This window comes from Trachemys scripta, chromosome 7, assembly GCF_013100865.1.
Source record: "Trachemys scripta elegans isolate TJP31775 chromosome 7, CAS_Tse_1.0, whole genome shotgun sequence".
NCBI lineage: Eukaryota > Metazoa > Chordata > Testudines > Emydidae > Trachemys > Trachemys scripta.
Window position 1 is genome coordinate 90,705,288 of NC_048304.1, and position 27,900 is coordinate 90,733,187.

At 42.3% G+C, this 27,900-nt stretch overlaps 1 protein-coding gene across 2 annotated transcripts in view; it reads right to left on the minus strand.

Moving 5' to 3' along the window:
• Window positions 1-27,900, minus strand: part of PRKG1 (protein kinase cGMP-dependent 1) — an 895,613-nt gene that overhangs the window by 616,074 nt on the left and 251,639 nt on the right. The window lies entirely within an intron of this gene.

Consider the following 27,900-nt stretch of genomic DNA (forward strand, 5'->3'; position numbering starts at 1 on the left):
AAAAAGGAGACGAGAAAGGCAAAGAAAATGAAGTGAAGGAACACACGATCAAGCTGTAACCCAGTCACTGCAACAGAAAATGTCGAACTAAAGTGTCTTCTTGTGAAGTCCTCTTTCAGCAGTTTATCTCCTTCCAAGAACAAAACATTTAAAAAGAAAACATACAATAGTAGTTGAATTTTGAACACTAACTTCTTTCCAGTTGTCATGCAAAAAATTTCTAAAATGTTTCCAAAACCAAAGCAATATTAGAATTCTCAACAGAACATATAAGAAAAAGGTACAAAGCACCAAAAATCCAAAACCCACATATTTGTGAAATTTAAAGTGTTAGAAAGTTAGATTTGGATTTGTTGTTTGATCCAAGCTGGTTAACTAGTAGCAGGGATTAAATGTAACATCTTTTTTTTTCATGGAATTGGTAGCTCAAAATGACAGATGGCAATTACAATTTTAAGTACAATTAAATCATATGAAAAATGCCACTACTTCTAAGTGTTTGCTAAAACAGCACATCCAAGACAAATTACACTTTTTATTTTGCTACAGAAAATCTTCATGAGAAGGAAGAAATTCTAGAAGAAGGTAAGTGAAAAACAAAAACATTCCACTACCGAATGTGTTGAAAAGAACTACTACATAAAATGATTTCATTTCTCTTTTTAACATTAGAAATGTGGTTCCCCAGTTCCACAGTTCTGCCCAATACCAGAATAGAAAAGGCTACAACAGATTTGGCATAAGAGGTTCAAATGACAAAATATTCACATTTCTTTGTATACTGCTGTTTCTACAACTTTCGTTCACTTCTTAACATGGAGATTTATAGATGCATCTGAACTTAACAGAAGAGCACCATGAGCATGCACTGTTTGCTGACTGAATGCTACCAAGAGAATCTTTATACCTGTTAACTTTATAAAACCCCATATCATTCAGAAGTCTGTTACCCCTTTTGACCCAGCAGCTACCCCAAAATTTGTCATCTCTTTGGAGAAGGAACTGATGATGGAGTTAGATATCTTTCATGCTATCTTGTTCATTTACAAAGAATGCACAAAGTCATATTTCCATGATCACAGGAGAAAACAAACAGGAAATAGTTTCCTTGCTTACATTCATAAGCCTCTTTCCCCCGCAACTCTCTCTTTAGCATTCTCTCAGGGCCATATGCCTTGATTGTCCAGGTTGTATTTGGGGCTTCCTTTATCTCTTTCTTTTTGGGTTCTTCTTTGCTAGTCCCCACCCTATTCAAACAACACCCAGAAAAGCCCCACCCAACCCACATACTTCAAATGCTTTAATGGCCTTGGATGTGCATTTGTTTTAAGCAGAGATGGCTGCTATTTCATAAAGGAGCTTAATGTTCTACTATTTTAAACAGAGGGCAGCAAGTACACCCATCAGCTTCAAGGAGGCTTAACTCAATCTATCGCAATACTATTGCATCTCAGCCAAATGACTCAGAACCTAGCCTTGACTTTAGTCAGGCTACCCAATATTATTTAAGCTCCACTTGCTAACTGCTAGTCTTACTAAAATACTAGATCCAGAACCTAATTTATGGAAACCACACAATAATCCAGTACAGTCCATTAAGTTCAAGGTTACTTAAACACAAATTGTTTCCTTTGAAAAGAAAATCTAAAAACAATGTATATTTTTGTGAGGTTATATTTATAGTTAGTTATATTTTCATACCAATACTGACAAATTTCTCAAACAAAATTCCAAATACAAACAGCTTTCATATGCAGCATGTACATTTGCTTATATACAGTATATACCAAAGGGAAAAAGACTGTGCATGAAGTGTTTTCTGTATACTGAACTTTTACATGGCTAGCACTCTCCTGTGAAAAGTTCAGCAAGCATTTTTTCCTCAGTGATCAGTACACACAGCCAGGGGAAACAAACGCCTCATGCGCTCACATAGAGACCTTGCTTCAATTTTTCCTTGTTTAGTTTTTCTCTTGATCTCAAAGAAAGCTTATTATGATTGAAGGTATCAGTTTTCTCTTTTAGTTTGAAAAATAATGAACTACATTACCAGTTGTTTTGTTTGCAACTGTCAATCCAAAGCTTTAAAGTTTAATGCATTGCAGTAAGTATATTAGTTTGGATCAAGAAGAACAGGAGTACTTGTGGCACCTTAGAGACTAACAAATTTATTAGAGCATAAGCTTTCGTGGACTACAGCCCACTTCTTCGGATGCATATAGAATGGAACATATATTGAGGAGATATATAGTTTGGATCAAGTGAGAGAGTACGTATTTTGATAGCAAAATTTCAACACCTAAAAAAAGGAATATAAAATCTTATGTTTTCTCAATAGCTTTCTCTCTAAGCATGTGCAAGACCACCAAAAACCAAATGTGCTCTGTGACAAATTCCTTTTCAGTACGGGTCTGAAAAATAAAATCTTGATTGTTTTGCCATGTCCAAGAAAAGCAAAATTGCAATGAAGACAGAGAGAAAGTAACAGGGAAAGAAAGTAGAATGATAGTATACATGACATCTCCCAGAGCACCTGTCCCAAAATTAATTCCTTTTTTTTTTATATTTCTCCTGATGTTACACAGCAGTGCTGGCTGATTGAAAGACAAAAAACGAATTAAAATAGATATGCTGAAGAGAGGAGGAAAAAGTTAGAGCAGGATGACAATATTTAGTCAAAAAGTTTATTATTAAAAGAGGCTATTTCAATACAACCAAAACTATTCAAATATTTTCAGATGAATAAAAAAATGAAACTGTTTCAAAATGAAAAGTCAAAATGTTTTGTTTCAAAATGTCAAATGAACCATTTTGAGTTTTTCTATTTTTTTTTCAAAATGTATCTAGATTTGTTTAAAAACATTTTTTTTTAAACTAAGACATCTGCTAATGTAACAAAGTGAATAAAATAATTTCAGATCAAACAAAATATTTAGTTTTACCTGAAACAAAATTATTTTTTGGACTTGACTACCAAACGAAAACAAATCCATTATTTGCTCGGCTTTACTAAAGATATCTAAAAGACATATTTTTGAGGAAGAAAAGTACACTCCCCACTCTCTTACTTTTATGGCAGATTTCAGATATGTTGGCATCCTGATTATGATAACAAGTGAACAAAAAACATTCAGCAAGAACTAGTGTTGGCAGCAGACAGAAGGTCTGCACAAAGTTTCTGGGTCAAATAAAAGTGCTGCTGGAAAGACAGAAAATTAGAACAAAAAACAAAAAAAAAACTATGATAGTGTTTGCCAAGTAACACCAATATGCAGGAGCACTACAAGGCACACTGAAGATGGAAGTTTTGCCATAACATCAAATTATTTTGCTTTATTGAATTCATCGACTCATAGATTCTAAGGCCAAGAGTGTTGTGATCATCTAGGTTGACCTGCTGTATAGCACAGGCCATAAAACTTCCCCCAAAATAATTCACTGAACAATTATTTTAGAAAAACATTTAATCTTGATTTAAAAATTGTCAATGATGGAGAATCCACCATGATCCTTGTGAATTGTTCCAATAGTTAATTACTGTCACTGTTAAAAATGTATGCCTTATTTCTAGTCTGAATTTGTCTAGCTTCAACTTCCAGCCACTGGATTGTGTATACATTTCTTTGCTAGGTAGAAGAGCCCATTATTAAATATTTGTTCCCCATGTAGGTACTTATAGAATGTGATCAAGTCACCGCTTAACTATCCCTTTGTTAGACTTAAAGAGCTCAATTTATGCAGGGCCGGCTCTAGGTTTTTTGCTGCCCCAAGCAAAAAAAATTTTGGCTGCCCCCTCCAGCCCACCAGTGGCCCCCCCCACCCGCACCCCCTGCCGCCCCAGCACTGGGCTCTCTTCCCCCCCGCACCCCCTGCCACCCCAGCACTGGGCTCCCCCCAAACGTGGGATCCACTACCAGCACACGGGTGGCCAAGCCCTGGCCTAGCCATGACTCTGTCCCCATGCGGGTGGAGCTGCTGGCGGCGCGGAGTGGGAGTACTTCCAGGTGGCAGTGCGGCTGCGGGGCGGCGCGGAGAACACGGCCCCTCCCTGGGTTTTGCGGCACTGCTGGTGGCCAAGGTGGATCAGTTTGTGCTCACCGCCCTCACCCCTGACATGCTGGCAGCCGAGGACCTGGAGAGCCCCCCGGAACTGCTGCTCTTCAGCCTCACCGCACCCTGGCCCAGCCCCGGCGGGCAGGAAGGCGAGGATCTCCGGCTGCGGGGCTACCTGCTCAGCACCGTACAAGCCCAGCCGGCCGCTCACCTCTTCACACACTCCGGGAGCCCCTCTCGCCGCCGCCGCAGCCCGGGCTTGGCTCCAGAGGACCCCGCTTCCCTCCCGCCCCGGCTCCTCACACACTCTGGGCAGGGCTGCCCAGAGAATTCAGGGGGCCTGGGGCAAAGCAATTTCGGGGGCCCCTTCCATAAAAAAAAGTTGCAATACTATAGTAACGTGTATTTGGAAATGTAAAAAATAACTAGTGAAGTAGATTCAAAAATTAATTTGTAATAATTTGAAAATACACTAAATACATTATTTAAAAACATTAAATGCTTTAATGGTATGTCTACATTTGCAATTACATAATGGGCTGTTGCTGGGTGATGGTTGGTGCCAATGGGCTGTCGCTGCATGGGGGTGGTGCTGCTGTTGCCCAGGGCTGGGTGGGGAGCTGGGCTCTGGGTTGGGGGGTACCCAGCTCACAGGGGCTGGGCTCAGGGCTGTGGGGAGATGGGGTTGGGGGGTGTCCAGCTCAGAGGAGCTGGGCTCGGCGCTGGGGGTCAGGGTTGTGGGGGATGGGGTCAGGGGGTGCCCGGCTTAGAGGGGCTTACCCCTCTCCCAAACATCGCTGCAGCTGCCTGGTGTTTCCAGCGGGGCCTGAGTTCCCGCCGCTCGGCCGCAGCTTGCAGCCCTGCCCCTTACTGGCTGAGATGCCGGGGGATGGGGGAAGACGGAGGCGGGGGGAGCCTTGGACATACTCAGGGCCTGGGGCAAATTGCCCCACTTGCCCCCCCCGGGCGGTCCTGACTCTGGGAGCCCCTCTCGCCGCCACCGCAGCTCGGGCTCGGCTCCAGGGGACGCCGCTTCTCTCCCTCCGCGCTCCTCACGCACTCCGGGAGCCCCTCTCGCGGCCGCTGCAGCTCGGGCTGCGGCGGTGGCTAGAGGGGCTCCCGGAGCGTGTGAGGAGCGGCGGGGGTGGTGGGGGCGGGAGGGAAGACTCGGCGCGGCAGGGGCAGCAGGACCCCATCTCCCTCCCTGCATCCCGGGCGCCACTTCCCTTCCCCTCCCCCCCCCGCTCCTCACACATTTCGGGAGCCCCTCTAGCCACCACCGCAGCCCGGGCTGCAGCGGCCGCGAGAGGGCTCCCGGAGTGGGGGGGGGGGAAGGGAAGTGGCGCCCGGGATGCAGGGAGGGAGATGGGGTCCTGCTGCCCCTGCTGTGCCGAGTCTCCCCAGGGCAGCGCTGAACTGGGCGCCGCCAGGCTGGGCAGGGGGCGCGGATCCCAGCTCCCGCTGGCAGGGCAAGTGGCTGGGCCAGGGTCGGCTCCCGGCAATGCCGCCCCAAGCAAAAAAATAAAAAATAAAAATAAAAAAGGGAGGCCGGAATGCCGCCTCTTAGAAAGTGGTGCTTGGAGGGCTGATGCCTAGAGCCGGCCCTGTTTAAGGAATAACTCCACTGCCACTTGTGATGTGTTGGTTAGTGCGAACAGCATTCTTGTCAACAGCTCGGGAGTCACTCCTGCAGCCAGAAAGAGGCAGGGCAGGGTGCACAGTACACAAAACGGTTGAAAGATGGCGCCAAATGCAGACGGAACCACAGGGATTGCTGGGATGCGAAGCAATGCGTCATGGGGCATTGGGACAGGACTCAGGATGCCCTGCGACTCCTTTTGCCTCCCCACAAGTCTTAGCAGCAAAAGAGAAAGAGGTGCTTTGTGGGATAGCTGCCCAGAGTCCACCGCTCCGAATAGCGCCACAAGTGCCGCAAGTGTGAACATGCTATTGTGCAGGCAGCTGTCAGTGTGAACACACATCAGTAGTTTTCCTTCGGCGCTCTCTAAGTGGCCCTGTACCTGCCAGCACTGTAACTTTGCCAGTGTAGATGTGCCCTTAGATCGGTGCAAGTGCTCCTGGTGAGGATGTGTAGTGTGGACATGCAAAAGCGATACAATTACTGTGGTTGATCTCTTCCTATGAGCAAATTTATTTATGAAGAAGGCCTAACTTGTGGATCTGATAACAAATTGAGTGTGTAACCAGGTGAACTAACTGAGCCAACAGGCTCACATTAACCCTTTGACTACCACTGTGGGACTTATATACCCCACCACATGCACATACTCAAACTCCTGCAAAGTAGCAACTCTCTCTATTTACTCATTCAAGTCCACTCCAGACAGGTTTGTAATCATAACACGAGAGGAACAACAGAATCCAAAGCTCTCCTTGATTTTTTCTGAATCCAGGTTTGATCTATATTAGTAGACTGTGACATTTATTTTGTTGCACCAGTGAAACTGTGTACACAGATAGCCTTAGATCATTTTCAGATCTCATGTTCTCTAATGTCCTTGATGAGAAGTTTGACTAAAAAGAAAATGGGGTTCTTTAGTTTATTTTTTGGAGCTCAGTGACCAGAACAAATAAAGCATTTAAAATAATACTCCTTGTTTTCTTCAGCACACTTATTATAGGCAGCACTAGTACTGAGATTTGATTTTCAGCACCACTGGGTGAACTATGAGCCTGATTTCACTTCCACCAGCATAAATCAGAAGCAATTCTACTGAAGTCAAAGGACTAAAGAGTGGCATGAAACCAGCAAGAGATCACGCCCTATAAGTTAAAGTTTAGAGAATAATTTACAGTTTTTGCTCTGCCAATGAACTAACAACTATTATTTGCATCTATAAGAAGACAGGAGGCATTTAGAATCAGACTGGTCATGCAGCGTTCTGTAGGTATCATGCAATCCTGGAAACAGTTGGTATGTATAGTATTACTACTTACAATATTGTAATACCTTCACTGAAAAAAATGGTCCATGAATATTGTTCAAAAAGAAAATATGAAGAGAAGCTGAGAAAAATATTAAATTTAAGTTAAAGTGTTTTTGAACAGCATTAGGACAAGTCTAGAAAAGATGTTTCTGAGCCTTTGTTTTGAAAGCAAAGAACCACAGTTTGGTATGATCTTATTAAAGTATTGCTTTCACAGAGGAAAGGAAAGGAAAGGAAAGGCCCTTACTTGGATACTACTGCAAACCAATAAGAGACTTTGAAAACCCATTTTATTCCTATTGACACATTCAGCAAGATCAGGCCTTCGTGTATTTATAAGTCTTGTGCTAATAATTTCCATATCTATCTACCATTAATGAACACAAGTTAAAGAGAAATATATGATTTCTGATAGAACAAATGTGTGTTTTGGCGGACAGTTACATTTTTGAGGTAAGAGACAGGAAAAAACAGCAGAGAGAAATTCACAGCATTCCTTAAAGGTTTCCATCTTGACAACAGCGTCAGACAGACATGAAATGAAATGTAAAATGTTTCATTGCATATAAAAACAAACAACAAGGCAGATCTGCCCCAATAGTCTCTTGCACACATCTAAAGTGGTTTAAGAAAACTAACCAAATGAAATATTTTAATTTGATATATTTTTTTCTGTCTTCATCAAAGTCCTTCTAGCTACTGAAAGTCTGCTGCTACAAGTGAAAAATGAACTTTGAAAGAAAAAGACATTGCTAGTCTAGGTTGTCCACACAAAATTATAAGAAGTTGCATTAAAAAAGCCAACTGTCATGAACCAAGGCAAATGACAGACCATTATCAATGGGAGACCGACAAGACATATTTCCAGGCTGCTAACTGCTCTGCAGTATTTGCTGAACCTAGGGAAGGTAGCTGAGTAGGAAATAAAGGAATAGAATCATAAACAAGAACACAATCATATTTTAGCTGCAATATACACAAAGGATTTTGATTTCCAATAAATTTCTAGAAGCCTCAGCTGAGGAAAAAAAGGAATAAAATAAAAGTGAGCAAAATTTGCTGCTTCTACCATATTAAAAAAGAGACAAAATATGTTTTTTTGTTTGTGTTCATGTCAAGTATTGCACTACAAAATAGACAATAATCCCACCATATTCTATTATAAACCAGAGTTCCCTTTAAACAAAATTAAGATAAAGAATAGTTTAGTCATCCAGGGAAATATGAAATAAGAATATTTTCCCCAACTATTTTGGCCAGGAATTCTTCATTAAGGAATGTTATTGTGATACTAATGAGCAGATTTGAAACTGAGATCTATTTGATCATGGTGTGCCATCGGGTCATTTAGGATTTGTTGCAGTGTTATTAAAAGGGACCATGCCAATTTCCTACAGAGCTAACTGTTTAAAGCACATTTTTTATTACTCTGGATTACTTAAAAAGTAAAGATTCACTGTAGTTTAAACTTCAGGCTACTGCACACAGTGTCTAATTCAGATAAAACTACCAATGAGTGTGCTAGTATAATGTACAGTTATCAAGATTCCAGGATGAATACAACACAGTACCTAAAAGTTTACTTCACTTGCCTCTCAGGTGTTTTCATGTTCAGAATACCTGAACATACTATATTCCAAAAAAAGTTATTTCAGAGCAAAGTACAGAAATGTAAAACAAATAAGCTTAACCAGTAGGACTCTGATGCCATTAATTTAAACAAAAATCCCATGAGAAGTCTTTATAATAAACAATGTTCTTAATTGATTCTGCAATTATTTTCAGAGATACCACTTAAGTCTGCTACTCATGCTCCAAAACATCTCATCATAGGAGAATTGATAGTGTTTCCATTTTTAAAGGAAACAATTTTGCCTTATTTGATAAAAAAAAAAAATATTTCAAATAAGGCAAAATTATGCCCTTTAAAAAATTAGGAACTAACAAATCTTACAGTCAGACCTGATCTGGATATTATAATGATGCTCCCTGAGCAATATTTACATTAAAGACTATAATATATAATAAATTTATCAAAGACAAATTTTGCACTGAACACTAGCTTCCAGGTTTTTAATTCATATGTTCCACAAACTTTTAACTTCAGGCATCATGTAATACAAGAATTTACATTGATGAATTAATATCACTAAACATGGTTACATTCACTAAACCATCTTATTTAAAATAGAAGATAACCAAAAATAAACAATAAAAAAAGCAATTGATAAGACAAACAACTCATTTGGACCAGAGTAAGATGCAGAACTCAAATACTGTAACATTATTATTTAAGATTACATTAAATTTGCTAATTAATATCCCAGAGAGAGTTCCTCAGCACTTTCTCCATACTAAACGAGACCTGCAATTTTCCAGATTATGCTGAATTCCACAGAAATTTATATATTCTGTATCTTCATCTGTAGCTTATATAACATAGAAATACTATGCATTTCAGTGGCTAGTTTGTCACCCTACGGTATTCAGTTTCCTCATTCTTCTAAGATGTATTCATTGTCCCGCTATACTGGGAGGAGGCCAGGAGTCACTGGGTATGGTTTAATTAGGCTGTAACTTTATCATCAACTGTCTGGGAGTACCCAGAAAATAAAAGTGTACAGTGTACGTAATTTCATGATAATTTCAATGTCTATCCTGGGGGCACCCATCAGCCCCCAACCCTTTTCCATCCTGGTCCCCAACCAACCCATTGCTGGGACCTTACCATCCTCCTCCCCCAAATGAGGGTTAAGGTGATCTATAAAGAAGGGGATGGGTTGGCTCAGTGTTTTGCCAGTCATCGGAGCCCCCGTTTCTGCTCCTTTAACAAACACCTCCTCCAAAGTCCACCTTAACCCTCATTTGATTTATCTGGTCACTTCTTATGGAGTACCTGCACTGGAATTCCATCCCATGCTTACATAATGAGTTGCAGCATCATAACCTAACTCCTGTTCCATAATTGCCCTAACTATACCCCCGAACCTGCTCTAGGATGGTGCAACAAACTCCACTTTGCCTTGGCCAATCAGGCACTGAGGGAAAAATTATTTCAGCTTCCCCTCCCCCACCCAGAGAAAAGAGCAACAAGCGCAGTGCCTATAGTGGATCCTGACCAAACTGCTATTTCACCACTTCCAAGGGTGGGACGGGAAGTGCCGCTCTGCTTGGTCTGAGTGAGGGTTTTTCTCACCTGGCTTACTGCTATATAGTCTCCCCTCCCTTCCAGACAGGTCATCGGGGAGGTGGGTGGGGGGGAGATGAGTCAGCATCCACACGCTGACCTGCTTTGTGGTTGCACCAGAGTCCATGCCTGTCTACTTTTTAAAGAGGTATATTCCTTCCCCCCAGCAAGTCAGACAATTCCCACCCAAAATACACTGTTACTGCTGACAGGTAAACTTATCTATAAATTTATCACCACAGAAATGCTGATCTGACCCATTCAACAAAATCCATGACTTGTCTCACCTCTCACATACCAGAACCCTCTTGAAATCTCACTGACACACAAGTGTTAAAGAGCCATAAAACCAAGGTCTCTGTTAAGGCCATGGTTTTTAATATTGAACAGATTTTATGAATTTGAGTTCCAAGGCTTGTCTTTTGAAGGTGTTATGCATGTTTCTATTGAGGATGAGGACTGAGATGTCAGATATGGAGTCATCACTTTGGGAAAAATGTTCACCCACAAGCAATAGTGTGTTATTGTCTTTGTGAATCTTTTCCAAACCCCTTCTTCTGCCCTCAAACAACCCCCTAACACAGCCAAGCTCATCATCAGAAGGAAGCTCCCCACAGATCAGATCCCACCAACTCAAAGCAGCACCAGATGCTGCCAGAACAGATGCAAAACCTGAAGACACTTCTCCACTGCTACAATGACCCATACCCCCACAACACACCTTTCAAAATCCAAGGATCTCACACATCCTTGTCACAATATATACCTCATCCACTGCATCAAATGTTTCAACAATATGGGTGAAACCAGACAATCACTATGCTCTCAAATTAACTCACGCAGAAAAATGATAAGACAAAAATACTGTCACCCATGGACAAACATTTGTTCACAAAGTGATGAGTCCATACAGGACTTATTAGTTCTCATCCTCAAAGGAAACCTGAACAAGATCTTCAAAAGGCCTAAATAAGTATTTGGGCAGCTAGCCTGGGCCACCACCCATGCTGCAATAACTATCTATATTTAGCGTGTTGGCTTGATCAAAGCAAGAGCATGTACATCTATCCAAGATGGAAATTACACCTTCAACTGCACTATAGACATACGCAAAAAGCAAGAGATTCAAAGTTAGCATTGCATGGGCAATGATTTCACAAAAGCATATGCATGACCTGCAGCATCTGGGCACTTTTACATCAAGAGTTAGAAAGTGCTTGCTCTAGCAACATTAAGGGATACTGCCAATTAGTTGAGGCTCAACATCACTTGAGAGTCTCCTTTAATTAAAACCAACCAACCAAATGACCAATGAAAGCAGTCAGGAATGGTAAGGATTCTTGCAGGGCTGATGGAATTTCAACCCAAGTCTATAAAACATTATCATTGAATCATTATGGCACTCATACTAAGAGAATATGACATATACCACAAGATATTTAAAATTGCATTGATATACACTGATCCAAAGTGTACACCAATCCATTCTTAAATCATACTTTGAACACTGCTGAAAGGATCTAAAAGCTTTGGTTCAAAATTTCAATAATTTGGCTCATTATTTTCAGTTCACTGACAACAGACAGTAATGGCTCCAATATATTGGGAATGTCTGATTAACACAGTCACACATTGTGAAGGAACAATGCATACAGCCTTTCTAGGAAAAGGTGCAGATGCATTAATTTAGAAGTAAATTTTACACAGTCACGCTATTCACCGAGGAATATTAACTATAGTACTCCTAGCCGGTATCTCAGTAAACAATTATCTCTAACTCCATATTTATTCTTTTGCTCAGTACATATTGTTATATCATCTCATTTCCACTTCATGTTATTGTATTTTTCATATTTCTGTATTTTTATTTGGAGTGTCATTGTGGAATGAATAGTTCCTCTTGTTTTTGTCACCGGAACCTATGTGATATCTTATAACTAAAATGTTGCCATTTATTTAGTTTATGCTCAAGCACCAATTGAAGTCCTGTTACTAGTTAATTAGCATTTTCTAAGAGGCTATTTCATTTAGGACCCAATCCTGCTAACACATACATATTTAACTGTACTGCCATGAGCAGTACATATACTCATGGCAGTATAGATACACACACGTGTAAGGGTTTGCAGGATCAGGGTGTTAAAGCACAATGATTCCATATGCCATTTTTACTAGAAAAACATTAATAGCACTTTTAGTTTATTTTAATTTTTATCAGAAAGTTAAAACTTGATACACTTTACTAGGACCATATATCCAATGGAATTTGTCAACCAACTTTTATATAAAATATTGAGATTCTACAGGATTCACCAAATTCTAATAATGCTCTGGAGAATTCATTAATATTTAGGGTTAAAACAGGTTGTTGGAATTAGTTCAATTCACTCCAGACTATCATTTTTTCATGATTTTATTCTCAATTAGGTTTTGCTTATGACAGTTTATCTGCTTATTTAAAATTAAAAATAGATACACTATACAAGAACACATGACAATTTTCCAGCTAAAGACATGGATGGCATCCTGGACAAGCCTTAGAGTTTTTACTTTTTGTCGTTACAATAGTCTATACCCTGAAGTTTTCATACTACATTCTATTATTTGGATGATACTGCTACTAAGATCAAGTTTTTTTCCTGATTCTGTCTGCAAGGAAAGCAGTCAAGCTGAGTTTTACACACTGTTACTCATCTGCAGACATGAACTGTTCATGACAAGATCATACTGTAGTTTAGCTTTCACAGGGTTTTAAGAGATAGCAGATGAAAAGTCAAGTTTTTCCACTAAAAAGCTAAAGATATCTATTCTGTGAAATGGAAGAAACATAGCTCACTGAATTCACTTGTCCAGATTACACACTGCCCATGGCAACTGCTCCTGCAGAAATAAGAGGATGATTCACTGATTTCAGTCAGTAGAGAATGCCATATATTTTCCTCTATGGATTGTTGGTTGAGGCATCCTTTCTTTTGCATGCACCAAAACTCCAAAATACTGCATAACAAAACATTATAATTCAGTGCTATAGTTAACATGTAAAAATACACATGCTATTTTCATCTGAGTCACATATAATTAAATGGCAAAAAAACTTCATAAGCACTGAGTTAATGTTTCCCATTGTGCCCTTCTAAAACGAACATGCCCATGTAACCTTAACTCTTCCCCCTTAGAGCTAGCAATAGCCATTGGCAATTATCTGCATGCACTCCAGCTGTATTCACGGTGTTAGCTGTAACTGTTTGGAATGGTGAAGGCAGTCAGTGGGCAAGTGGTAGAGGAGTGTATGTGACCTGAAGAGATGGGATTAGTTTGAGGAGCATCACAAAACTGTGATTGTGTAATGAAAAGATCAAGGTTTGCACCCACGCCATGTGTGCAAATGAAGGAAAGGGGATCGTGCACACCTTGCGGAGCTATTGCAAAATTGTGTAGGTTATCGCCGTAGCAAGGGGCGGGGAGAGAAGGTCTTGCTAAGGGAATTGTCAATAATGAGGTGGAATATGATAGCCTTTGAGTTTAACAATAGGTAAGGGAAAGTACAGGTTTAGATGGTATCCTGTGAGTAAGTGTGAAGTGCTTGTTAAATTTCACAAGTGTACTATTCTGGCAGGAGAGTAGTCTAAGGGCTTATCTACGCTTAAAAAGCTTCAGTGGTCCACCTATGCCACCATAGTATTTCAGTGATGACACTACCTACACCAACGGGTGGGCCTCTCCCATTGGCATAGGTAATCCACTTCCTGAGAAGTGGTAACTAGGACAAGGAGAATTCTCCCGCCAAGCTAGAACTTTGCACATCGGGGCTTAGATCTGTTTAACTGCATTAGTCAGGAGTGTGGCTCATGTGAAGGGGGTTGTCAGACCCTCCAGATTTTAGCAAACACACAGAGGCAATGAGCAGGGCATAAGCACACCTCAGTGTGCAGGGACCCTCAAATCCTAGCTCACATGACAGGGGCAGGGAGAGAGAGACAGCCCCCCGCCCCAATCCTGACACACATGAAGGCAAAAAAGTGAGGCTCAAGCTCCCCCCAAGCTCCCCCCCAGATGCCAGCTCATATGGGCGTAGGGATAAGGGCTCAGACCCCGCCGCCCCCCCACCCCATCCTGGCATGCACACACAGGAGAGAATATGCAGCCGACAGGGGCCCCATCCCTTATTCTTCTCCATTTTCCCTTTCACTCACCCCCATAACCTCTTCTCAGTGTGCCTCCAACTCCTCTAACACCCAGCCCCTCTTATCAGCCTCCCCTTGATGCAGCCCCAAACTCCTCTCATCCCTATTTTCCCACCCACAAAACTGCCCGTCCATTTACATGTCTTGTTTTTGTTGAGGAAAAAAAAACCTCATTACATTCCCCCCAAATAAATTCAGCAAAACCTGCCAAAAGCAACCACTCCTGGGAGTTAGCAAAAGTGGTCTCTTGTAAGAGGTGGTCTCTCTTCAAAGGCTTGCATGCCAGAAAGTGGTGGTGTTCCTTTGTCTCTGCAAGTAGTCACTTGTGATAGGTGGTCTCTTTAGAAGTGGTCACTAAGGCAGGTTTTACTGTTAATAAAAGCCTTACAAAATCAGATGTCTGCAATATGCCTTTGAAACTTTGCCAAATTTCTGTCCAAGGAGGGACAAACTACCTGGATGAGTGTGATCCAAAGGTCTACAGTGTACCCCCTTCACAGATCCAGCTAGTATGGAACTTTGAAGACTAAAAACCCTGTTAACTCCTCTGTCTGCCTGGGTTCAGTGTAATTCATTAGGCATCTGAATAGGTCCCTGAACCCTATCTTGCCTAACTGGCAAAGCAAACTCATTTTCAAACAACATTTAAATTTGATTTCCCTCAAAGGAATAAAGGGTACCATGCATTCTGTGGGGCTAATCCCTGAGCTCTGATCTGGTGGGGCAACAATCTGAGGCCTGTTCTGATCTGTATGCATCTGGGAGCAAAGCTGCATTGCCAGAATGTGTCAGCTTTAAGAAAACCTGATTTCTCCCCCGGAGGCTGTGTCTCAGGACCCCCTTGGTAAAATGACAGTATGTTTGGATCATTGACTGTACTTTGTACCCCCATGAAAAAAAAATATTTTTAGGCAGAGACCAAGGCTACAAAATTTCAGCCTGACAGGTGCAAGTTTTAAAAAAATAGTTATGAACATTGAAAACAGGAGATTATAAACCAGTATAATCCTTAGATTGTAGCAGGAATGGCAGCAACTATCATGTATATATATTCATGACTACAGTATGCAAAAAAAAAAAATGTTGTTACACTAACTGTGTTACAGCAAAACTGCCTTAAGTAATCTTGAACCCATGTGTGGGTGTGCAAGTCCTGAAATGCAGTGGTTACCATGAGTAAAATCCTGGTCCCACTGAAGTCAGTCTCAAAACTAGGTCTGATATTTCTCCTTTATCAGGAAGAAGGACAGAGCATAGAGAAAGAAATGCTACCTCCTGCACGCTCTAGAGGACTTCTAGGCCATTGCTTTGCCCATTATATCATTGAAGGACATACGGGGCTGCCAGTGTGCCAGTGGCTCCCTTGACCAAAAAACAGTGGAGAAAAGATTTTGGTGATATGACATGGGACAGAGGAATAAAGAGATGAATCTTCTAGGATAGTCTTACTGCAGCTATTCCCATCAGCAAATGAAAAGGGAGTCAATGCAGTCTTGCTTTACCTTTCAGAGTAACAGCCGTGTTAGTCTGTATCCGCAAAAAGAAGAACAGGAGTACTTGTGGCACCTTAGAGACTAACAAATTTATTAGAGCATAAGCTTTCGTGGACTACAGCCCACTTCTTCGGATGCATATAGAATGGAACATATAATGAGGAGATATATATACACACATACAGAGAGCATAAACAGGTGGGAGTTGTCTTACCAACTCTGAGAGGCCAATTAATTAAGAGAAAAAAAACTTTTGAAGTGATAATCAAGCTAGCCGAGTACAGACAGTGTGATAAGAAGTGTGAGAGTACTTACAAGGGGAGATAGAGTCAACGTTTGTAATGGCTCAGCCATTCCCAGTCCTTATTCAAACCGGAGTTGATTGTGTCTAGTTTGCATATCAATTCTAGCTCTGCAGTCTCTCTTTGGAGTCTGTTTTTAAAGTTTTTCTGTTGTAATATAGCCACCCGCAGGTCTGTCACTGAATGACCAGACAGGTTAAAGTGTTCTCCCACTGGTTTTTGAGTATTTTGATTCCTGATGTCAGATTTGTGTCCATTAATTCTTTTGCGTAGAGACTGTCCGGTTTGGCCAATGTACATGGCAGAGGGGCATTGCTGGCACATGATGGCATATATCACATTGGTAGATGTGCAGGTGAACGAGCCCCTGATGGTATGGCTGATGTGATGTGAGTAAATTCCCCCTGCTTGGAACTTTACAGGACAATTAACTGAGGCCTGATTGGGGACTGCAAGCCCAATCAGGAATTCAGAGGGTGTTCAGTAAATATGATAAAGACACTAATTTCATAGTGAAGACATTGGAGATAGAGTCACACCCAGTTGCCATAGGAAATGTCAGAGTGAAGTATTTTCTCCTTTCTCCTCTCAAGTTTCTTATGCTGCACCTGTACCACTGATTACCAACTTTTTCCTCATTGTATTTTCCCCTTTCTTCTAGCCTGGGCTATCTTTGGACAGAGGTGTTCACATGAATACATTTTAAATATAAATGACCTGTTGCAGCTGCCAGGTGGCATAAAAAAAAACAACAACAGGGGAGAGACATAGATGGGAAATGTAGGAGACAATGGATATATGGAGGGGTAGGAACGTAGGAGGACAATGGACCAGAAGGGACACAGAGCAGCACAAGGGCTAGTCAGGTGTAGGAGAAGTAGCATGAAGCCATGCTCTCTAGTCCTAAAAAGGGGCAACACGAGCCCCTCCCTTCAGCTTCAAACCAACAGTTTGCTAGAGACAAGAGCCAGAAACTTACTTCTCTCCTTCATTGTAATCATGTGACCTCTCTCCATAGAAGAAAAAAATGAACAACTTCTGGGATGCCTACATCTGTCTCTGCTACTCTTTTCAGGGAGAATTGAGGAGAAAACTAAAATTCTTAAAGAGAATACTTCACAGTTGTGCTGGCTGGTCATTACACAGAATCCCTTTTAGCCGCATTTGTGTTAACCCCCCCCCCCCCCAAAAAAAAAACCCACAACATTAGGGCCAGGTTTTTTAAAGATATTTAGGTATTCAAAGATGCAATGGAATTTTAAAAAGCATCTAGGGTTCCAGTGAGAGTTAGGCACCTAGGTCCTTTTGAAACTTTCACTAGGAGCCTACTTGCATCTTTAAATACCTAAATACCTTTGAAAATCTGACCCTTAGTTTTCCTGAATGAAGTTTTGCTACATGGCAGCAGCTCAATGCAACAGCATGTTGTTTTAGAACATCACTAGTAAATACTGTTTAAAACATACAATTCTATTTATTTTCTAAGCAAATAAGATTTTTATATGGATAATTAGGTATGTTATATTTAAAATGAACCTATCTCAAATGAAGCTTTTTCAAAAGCACATGTTTATCATCATTTTATGATCAACTGCATAAATAATTCAAATGAACAGAGGGCGCATAATAATCAGGAATGGAAAATTTGCCCTCTGACATAGATTTGAAGGGAAAGCAAGGTCAGCTAATTACACATGAAAGATGGAGCTATTTTCTTGAGCTGCACAATAGATGAGAATTGAACAAAGGTACAAAGATATGGTTTGAAAAAAAGTCATGTGACTTTCAGCATGCAAAGCAACAAGACTGGATCATCAGTTCTTATTCAAACCGCATGTTCTTGCTCAGGATTTTGGCAAAGATGCTATTGTTTTTATTCAAACGTATAAGAAATACATAATAGCTGCTGTTTAAGTCCCTTGGCTTAAACTATTTTCTGCCAGAATAAGATCATAATTTTGAAGTCTTCTTTGGATTCCTTGGTTTATTCACTGTAACAGCCACTTCACCTAATTCATAGGAAGAGCTTAATTTTTTTTATCTGCCTCAAGCATGCATCACTGTGGGTATTGCCTGGCACAACTTAGGAAAACAAAATTGCTGAAGTAATATCCTTCTGTATTCACTGAACATTTGATTACAATATAAAGAGGAAATTTGATGATTTTCACACTGCGGTTGCTTTGTACATTTAGAAGCTGTTCAAAAATCATGATTTTTTTAATTCGCTCTTATATATTAAAGAAATAAACATCAAGAGAATGGACAAAAATAGTCTATAGCCAAGGAGTTATGTAACTACTAATGAAGCCCAGGGTGGGGACTAGCCTTAGTGCAGCAAACAGGGATGTAAGAGGGAGTAAAGCCCCCTCCACGCTCTTGCCAACTTTGTGCATGCCTGCATTAGGGCAACCCCGATCCAGGGTAGGTCCTATGAAGAACACAGAGGGCATGTTCCAAATGTTTTCCCCAAGGAAAGAAAAGATGGAGAATGAGTTCCACCCACACCTCTCCTGCAAAGTTAGCTGGAGGCCAATGGGAGTCAGTCAACTGCACCCCCTTTCATAGAAATCTGAGGTATAGAGGCATTGTGGGAGCTACCTCACCAGAATTTTTCATTAACCTTATACAAAAAGGGAAATTGCACTCAAAGTTTATAAGCACTTTCCCTCATTTTTCAAACAGAAGCTTAAGATGCTTAATATTTTTGGTGGTTCTTGTACCACTAGTAAAAATACTTATCTGATTCTTTATGATCCTACTGATAATGTATCAGTGCTTCTCTTATGTGCTCAATGGGAGTTGTGTCTGGATAAGCACTGCAGGCTCTGTCTTAATGTGAGCAAATCAAATACATTTCCTATCCTCAAGTCATTGTTTTTCAAATCACAGATAGGGACTCTCCCCTCCCCCGCCCAGGATGTCATAATAGGTCTCCAGAAGGGGTGAGAAGGAATCTTAGCAAAAGTGAGAACTTATTGTAAAAATTCCTGAAGATAGATGTAGCCTATCTGAACTCCTGCAGTTTTAACTGATCGCAAACAGGCAAGTTTTGCAACCAAATGCAGTAGCTAGGAACCTACTAGCAATGATTTTCCTTTATGTCAGTGATGAATAGAACTGCAGGGAAAAAATCATTAATTCTGCCATTTCACATCAGGATACTTTCTTCTATTTAACCATTCCTTCCACATGCTGAGGACAGTACCGTCTCATAACTGTACATTAACTGTGCATTGTAATTGTTTGAAAGCCATAATCAAGTGTGCATTGGTATGGCTATTTGATTTGCTAAGAACTATTGACATTTTCATAAGTATCATGAGTGCTAGTTAAATAAGCATATACGGATTCTCTAGCCTTTAAAAGTGGATGATAGTGCTGCTTGAGAAGCAATGTTATCAGCTGATCCTGTATCCAGAACTGTTTTAGTGATATCTGATGAATGCCCTCATAGTTTCATCATTTTGCTAAAATGTTTTTCAAATTATACCATAATAAGACCACTAATCAATTGTTTAAAAATTAATTACAAGTATACTAGATATATCTTGAGATGAAGCTTTGCAAATAAAGCAGAAATTTCAGCCAGCTAACAAGAAAAAAATTCTAAGTAGAAAAGAAAATTATGGGCTAAATTAATTTATTAATGCATAAACCAGGTGCATTTCGTTAATTAGTCATAGCCAAAGATGAATGCAAAAACAGAAGAAAGATTCTGAAATGTACAAAGAATGAAACAAGAAATACATAGTTTGGGGTATAGTGTAAAAGGGCACCCAGAATATTATGCCTAACAAGGCCACCTTTTCAGTTACATGTCAAAGAGATGAAAGGTAAAGAGTTCCAGAATGACACTTATAGTCCATTTGCTTAATGCTTCGCTGGCACAAGTTAAAATGCGTTGCCTCTTACAACTATTTTTTAATACCTTGCACCAGACTGCTAATTTACTCCATTATAAAGCCATACACCTTTTTTTGTGTCTAAACAAAGGATTATGATCATTCTTCTGTGCCCAGTGTGGGTGGGGAGGACAGTCGGGGGAGTGAGGGGGTGCGGTGAGGGGCGCAGGGAAGAGGATGCAATAGACCAATATAGAGGTAAGGACTGGCTAAAGGAATGAGCCAGATTCATGTCTCTTATGCAATTAGCCTCCAAAAGTAAAATGCAAACATGAATTTTACATAAAGAACATTTACCACATTATCCGGTTAATAAAATCTACTACCATAGAAGTTCATGAAATTAAAAAGAGTTCACAGACAAATTAAAAACATGTCTTCTGGCTAAACTGTTCCTTTTCCGAATTGCTGAGCATGAATCTTGCATAATGTGCAAAACCAGTTTCCTCCTCCTCAGTAAGGCAACAATAAAGAAGAATGATAGAATAGCCTGAGTGATGACAGATTAGATCAACTTCTTCATCTTGCCATAGAGGTTCCAATAAAATGCAGTGAAAAGTGTGTTAGAAAACTGTTAACAGATGGTGACTTAACAGTCAGAACAAGTGGTATCTAAATTAGACACCAGACCAGAATCAAAAACACGTCATGTTACCAATGATAGCAGCACAAGGAAAATAGTTCTGTTGAATGTCCATGAAGAAACATATCCCTGCCTGTGATAGAAGTCTACAATTGTCTACAAAAATAATGATAGATCTTTGAACAACAGTGTCAGTGTCTCCATAAGTGCTTGTCCATTTGACAGTCCAGCAGAGACATGCTAACACAGAAATCAAAATTGACAATAGGAGTTCAAATGAAATAGAAATTAATTTCTGCCAAGTTGAAGCCATGCATTTTACCAGTTCATAAAGGAGATTTACACACACACACACACACACACGAGTTTCTGCAAATAAATGAGTGCTCCAGTTTTGAAAGCCTTTGTCTTCAAGGGAGGTACAGTGATTTGAAATTAATAAAGTGTTCTAAAAATGTTACTAGTCCCTAACTGTTCCTTGTCATTTAAACATTAGTCAAAGTGGTACATTACAATTCTTTTTCAGTCTTATTAAGGGAAGGAGGAATTAGGACCTGATCTTGCAAACACTCTCCATCCCTGGGGTGGGGAGGGTCCACAAGGGCAACTCCTCATCATCCAGATCTATTTCCTCTCAGGAAACTTCACGTAATCTCAGACTAGTGCACATAAATTGCAGAGTGAATTTTTTTCACTTGATAGATTAAAGTTATTTCTGCTTGAATGGGCTGGACAGCTGACATGCCCCAAAATGCATATCTGAATTGATAAGTAATGTAATTTAGTTCTTCCTGGTTTATTTTATCATATGAAAGAACAAGTATATTTTAGAAATATCCAGTACTTATGGCTCTAAGTAGTTTTACTGAAAAGAACTTTATGAACAGATAGAAAATGTGCAGTTTTTCAGTACCATTACTACTTCCCTTGAGCAAACTATTGTTACTAAGCAGTACTATCATCATCTAGCATCTTGTCACTTAATGTTTCCTTATTAGCATCCAAATTCACATAGGCACATTGAGATCTATAACCAGATCAATTTCTTTGGTCAAATCCCTGCACAATAAAAACAAAATGACATCTTTTCTCTATAAGGAATAATCTTGAACGAAAATAACTGATCAACAATTTTGCATTATGAAAAATTGGATAACAATAGGCCCACAGAGATGTGGAAAATTCGTTGCTTTACCAATGCATTGCAGTGTCCGAGAAAAGTGTCCTGTAAAAGTTTTCACTTTTGTAAAATGTAATAAAGGGCTTTCAGGTTCTCAGCACAACAAAGGCTTCTGTAACCAAAGATATTTGCATGTGAAATTTTAAGATGGTGGCACATGCAGCAATCCAGAGATTATAAATAGTTTCCACAATATAACTGGAAATAGGTTACAATTTAAATGAAATCAAACTAATAGCTCGTGTTAACAGAAATTGTTACAATTATCTATTGGTCCAGTGAGACATACTGGGGTGCAATCCACATGAGGGTTAGGGGAAGCCTATGTCATCTCTGTCCTGCAACCTAGGGTGCCTTACAATGCATTAAGGAAGTAACTCCCACCTGGGCCACTCACAAACAGCCTTCCAGCATGCAAGCCACACCCTGGGTGTCTGTGTGCAACCTGCCAGCCACACTTGGATTATACTCTGGCTCTCACTAGCCTTAGTTATATTGCAGGGTGACCCCAACACACTCCCAGTCCCGGATCTCTCCCTCCACCCTTCCCCACTCCAGAATCTATGTCTTGTACTACTCAGCCCTCTCCTGGACAATCAAATATATTTAATTCTGTTATTCCTTTAAAGGGAATAATATACACTAGCTTGTTAAATAGAGTTACCCAGACACTAACTTAAATTATTGTATGTAGTGTCAGTCCCAGGATACGAGAGAGACAAAGTGGGTGAGGTAATATCTTTTAGTGGATCAACTTCTGTTCGTAGAGACAAGTTTTCGAGCCACACAGAACTTGACCTGAAGAAGAGCTCTGTTTTGGCTCAAAAGCTTGTCTCTCTCACCAACAGCAGTTGGTCGAATAAAAGATATTACCATACCCACCTTGTCACTTTAATTTAAACACATTGGATTAGGTAAAACACCACTGCAAGTTCTTTAACTACTGTGACAAACTCAGACGCGACGGATATAAGAGAGTAGTAGAAGGCAGGTATATCAGCCTCAGAAAGAGCGGGTCCCTGTTCCCTGGATAGCCAAAGGCTACTCCAGGCCAATCAAGACACCTGACACCAATTAAGCAGTTAAGGTCATTAGGTTAATGCCAGCACCTGACGCCAATCAACTGGTAAAGGGTCAGTTAAGGCCATTAGGCTAATGGAGACAGCTGGAACCAGTCAAAGTCTCACTCATACTGCCTAAAAGCTCTCCTTTCCAGCCCAGGTGAAAGGAGCTGAAGGAGAGGAACCATTGCTGTATCCTGAGGTAAGGGTGAAGCTAGGAAAAGGGGACCACGGGGAAGTGGCCCAGGGAATCAAAGCAGCTTCAGTGGTGAAGGAAAATCCACCAACAGCTGCTACCATTAGGGTCCCTGGGCTGGAACCCAGAATAGATGGTGGGCCTGGGTTCCCCCCTCTCCCCCATGCTCTACAAGAGGGGGAGGAGAGGGGAAGCAGGCCTCAGTCCAGTCTGGAGGCTGACCTGTGCCTACTGAGCGCTACAGAGCAACAAAGACTGGGGGGTATCTCCCCTTCCCATCTCCCATACTAGCCTGTGATGAAACTAACTCAAAAGGTTGTGACTCTTGCTGCTATACTGTGAAAGGAAGGTCACACTGGGGGCTTAGTGAGTTTCTGGGGCCACTGAATCCACCAGGAAGCGCGGGACTCACCAATACAGGCTCAGAACTTTGTCACAACTAGTGTCAAAGGTGGGATTTTTGACTTATCGTTCACTGTGTGACGGAAGAAGGGGAGAGATTTTTTTTTTTAAATGCACTGGGTTTGGGGTGTTCTAACTACATTGGAAGACGTAATAAAAGCACTGTTGCAAGCCACTGCAGCCCAGCAGGAGACCACCCGAGCCCATGCGATGGCGCAACAAGTATCCATGAGGCTACAACAAGAGACTAACCAATTATTGATAGGGCAGGCCTCCCAGGATCGAGACCCCTTATGGGAGGTGGTAGACCAACTGAAAGCCCTCACCGCCAAAAACCAAGGATCTAAAGGGTCGTGAGTATAGAGGGCTGCTGGTTTTCTACCGAAGATGACAGGTGATGACATAGAGGCATATCTCCTCTTCTTTGAGAGGACTGCCTTGCAAGAGGCATGGCCCCAAGACCAGTGGGCTAGCATCCTTGCTCCCTTCTTACGTGGAGAAGCCCAGAAAGTTTATGATGACATGCCCACTGAAGCTGCCGTTGACTACCCCCAGCTGAAGGCGGAGATCCTGGCGCAATCAGGGGTAACGACCACAGTACAGGCCCAGAGATACCATGAGTGGAGATACCAGGAGGGCAAGCCCAATTGTTCAACCTCATTCACCTCACCCAGAAGTGGTTATGACCCGAAGCATGCAACCTGAAGGAAATTTTGGAAACTTTGGTCATAGCCTGCTATATGAGGGGATTGCCACCGGATCTTCGTGCAGGGGTGGGCCAGAATGACCCCTCCACTTACGATGGTGTGATCACATTGGTAGAGAGACGTATAGCAGCCCGAGAGATGTTCTGACTACCCAGAGAATCCCTCTTCCGAAACAAGTACCTGGCTCCGATCCTGACCCCGACAGGTCAGACAACCAAGCATCCGGGGAGCTCCCTGTGGAAGATGGTAGTAGCCACAGAACAGCCGGAAACCCACGGCGGGGGCGGAATAGCCTGAGTGGGGAGAACCACGAGACAAAGACCCCTAACCCGAGAGACAGAGGAGCACCTAGAGCCCCTTACAGGTGTTATGCATATGGGGAATTGGGACACCTAGCAGCGCAATGTCCCAATATTGAGGATCCCATGCAGTGTAACGTGGGGGACTGCGCAGACCCACGCACCCTAATCAACTTTGTGGGGGTTGCAGTCACCCCACATCAATAGGTTGTGGATTCTGGTATTGCTGTCACCTGGATATCAGGGAAACTAGGGAAACACAGCCAGTTAATACAGGCTAAACATACGGGAGTAACATGTGTACATGGGATGGTTAGCTATTATCCTGTCATCCCTGTGAGGATTGAAATCCAGGGGAATATCAATGGGGTAAAAGCAGGGGTGGTCCAATGCTCATTGGAAAGCATTTCCCAGAATTTGGAAATTTGCTCCCGCCAGAGGGGCGGGAGAGTGGAGACGACCCTGAAGTTAAGGAGTTATCTCTAACAGAAAGTCACCTCCCTTTCTTTGCTGAAATATCACAAGAGTTGTTCCCTGCCCCCAGGAAGGCAGAAAAACCAAGAGGGAAAGGAGGGCAGTGAAGGCTTTGGGCACCCAGATTCTGCTTCAGGGCCAGAACATGGCCCTGGTAGGCTGACGGGCCTGGGAAGCTAAGGGAGAGTCCCCCAAAGGGGAGGAGGAAGCAGAGGCTAGTCCCAACCCCAATGCCACTGAACTGACCGAGGAGGTGGAGGCCAGTCCCTCGGAGTTCTGGTCAATAAGTCCCGAAAGAGAGATTTTCAGGCGAGACCAGGCAGAAGACCCCAAGTATGATAATGTCAGAAAAGAGATGGCCGAGATAGATGGGATACCTGTGGAGAGAAAGGCCCAAGAACCAGCACCCTATTTCATGATTAAAAAAAACCTCCTGTGGTTCAAATGCAGGAACAAGTGGTAAACCATCTCCTGGTACCCCAAAAATATCAGAGGGCAATATTAAGTCTCGCCCATAGTCACCTCTTTGGGGGACACTTGGGAGTAGAGAAGACTCAGGCATGGATCTTGTGCAGATTCTTTTGGCCAGGGGTACATGAGGATGTCCGGCAGTACTGCGCCTCCTGCCCCAAGTGTCAATTGCACAGTCCTCACCCACATCAAAGAGCCCCTTTGGTATCCCTACCGATCATTGAGATTCCCTTTGAGCGAGTAGCCCTGGACATGGGCCTCTAGAGAAGACAACTCAAGGTCACCAATATGTGCTTGTCATCTTGGCCTATGCAACTAGCTGTCCAGAGGCCATTCCCCTATGAAATACGGCCTCCAAGCCTATGGCAGAGAGTAAACTCTTGGCTCAGTGGCAGGGGCCCTATGAAATAGTAGAACCTATCAAAGAGGTAAATTACAAGGTAAGACAACCGTAGAAATGTAAGACAACCGTAAGACGTAGAAAACAAGAACAAGTGTATCACGTCAACCTTCTAAAATCCTGCCGTACCCAAGAAGTGTGTCCAAAGGGACCCAACACAGGAGAACAAAACCCCTGAGCTGGTGAGGATATTTCCTGATATAACACCAGCCCAAAGAGAGGAGGTGACCAAGATGATCAACCGGAACCAAGACATATTCTCGTCTCAGCCAGGTCGAACAATTGAGACATACCACCACATCATTACAAACCCCAGGGCCAAGGTAACAATGAGGCCCGACTGGCTGCCAGTGGCCAAACGAGAAGAAATCAGAGCAGAAGTAAACAAAAAAAATGCTGGAGTTAGGGGTAATCGAAGAGTCCTACAGTCAGTGGTCTAGCCTGATCATGCTAGTACCCAAAACGGATGGCTCCATGAGGTTCTGCTATGACTTCCATCAGTTGAATGAGGTGTTCCAGTTTGACATGTACCCAATCCCCCACATAGACGAGTTAGTGGACCAATTAGGAAATGACCGGTTCCTGACCACTGTAGACTTAACTAAAGGGTATTGGCAGATTCCTGTTGCTGAAGACGCAAAAGAGAAGACCACTTTCTCCATGTCGGAGGGTCTCTTTCAATATACAGTCATCCTGTTCGGTTTGCATGGGGACCCAGCTTCCTTTCAGCGCCTCATGGATAAGCTATTGTGCCCCTATGCCAGTTATGCGGCCGCCTACCTGGACGATGTGGTTATTCATACTTCGGACTGGGATACCCACGTGGAGAAGGTGGAAGCTGTCCTAGATACTCTAAGGCACGCTGGCCTTACTGCAAACCCCGCCAAATGCGCCATATGGTTAATAGAGGCTAAGTATCTGGGCTACATTGTGGGACAAGGTGTAGTAAAACCCCAACTCAATAAACTAGAGGCCATCCAAAACTGGGCCCGACCGGTTTGCAAGATACAAGTCCAGGCATTTTTGGGGGTAGTGGGGTATTATTGACGCTTTATCCCCCATTTCACCACCAAGGCAAGTGCCCTGATAGACCTAATAAAAGCTTGGGGACCTGAGATAGTACAATGGACTGACACAGCAGAGAGGGCATTTACAGATCTGCAGACAGCCCTCTGCAGTGACCCTGTACTCATAGCCCCAGATTTCACTAAAGGGTTCATCCTGCAGACAGATGCATCCGAAGTAGGACTGGGGGCTGTCCTATCCCAGATGGTTGGAGAAGAAAAACACCCAATCCTCTACCTCAGTAGGAAACTCCTCCCAAGGGAACAGAAATATATGGTGTTTGAGAGGGAATGCCTCGCTGTTAAATGGACCATGGAAACACTGTGATACTACCTGCTAGGGAGGCAGTTCGTTCTCGTGACCGACCATGCCCCTCTTCAGTGGATGCTGCGGAACAAGGAAAATAATGCGAGAGTGACCAGATGGTTCTTATCCCTCCAACCCTTCGAGTTCCACATACAGCACAGAGCCAGAAGTCGCCACGGCAACGCAGACGGCCTGTCACGGGTACATTGCATGATGACCCAAGTTTGCCCAATCCCTTGGTGTTGAGCAGGGGGGAGGGATATGTGACAGACTCAGACCCAACGGATATAAGAGAGTAGTAGAAGGCAGGTATATCGGCCTCAGAATGAGCAGGTCCCTGTTCGCAGACAAAGGCTACTCCAGGCCAATCAAGCAATTAAGGTCATTAAGCTAATGCCGGCACCTGACCCCAATTACCTGGTAAAGGGTCAGTTAAGGCCATTAGGCTAATGGAGACAGCTGGAACCAATCAAGGTCTCACTCATACTGCTTAAAAGCTCTCCTTTCCAGTTTCCTCAAAGGAGCCCAGGTGAAAGGAGCTGGAGGAGAGGAACCATTGCTGTATCCTGAGGTAAGGGTGAAGCTAGGAAAAGGGGAAATGACCCAGAGAATCAAAGCAGCTTCAGTGGTGAAGGGAAATCCACCAACAGCTGCTATCATTAGCAGCTGGAACCCAGAATAGAG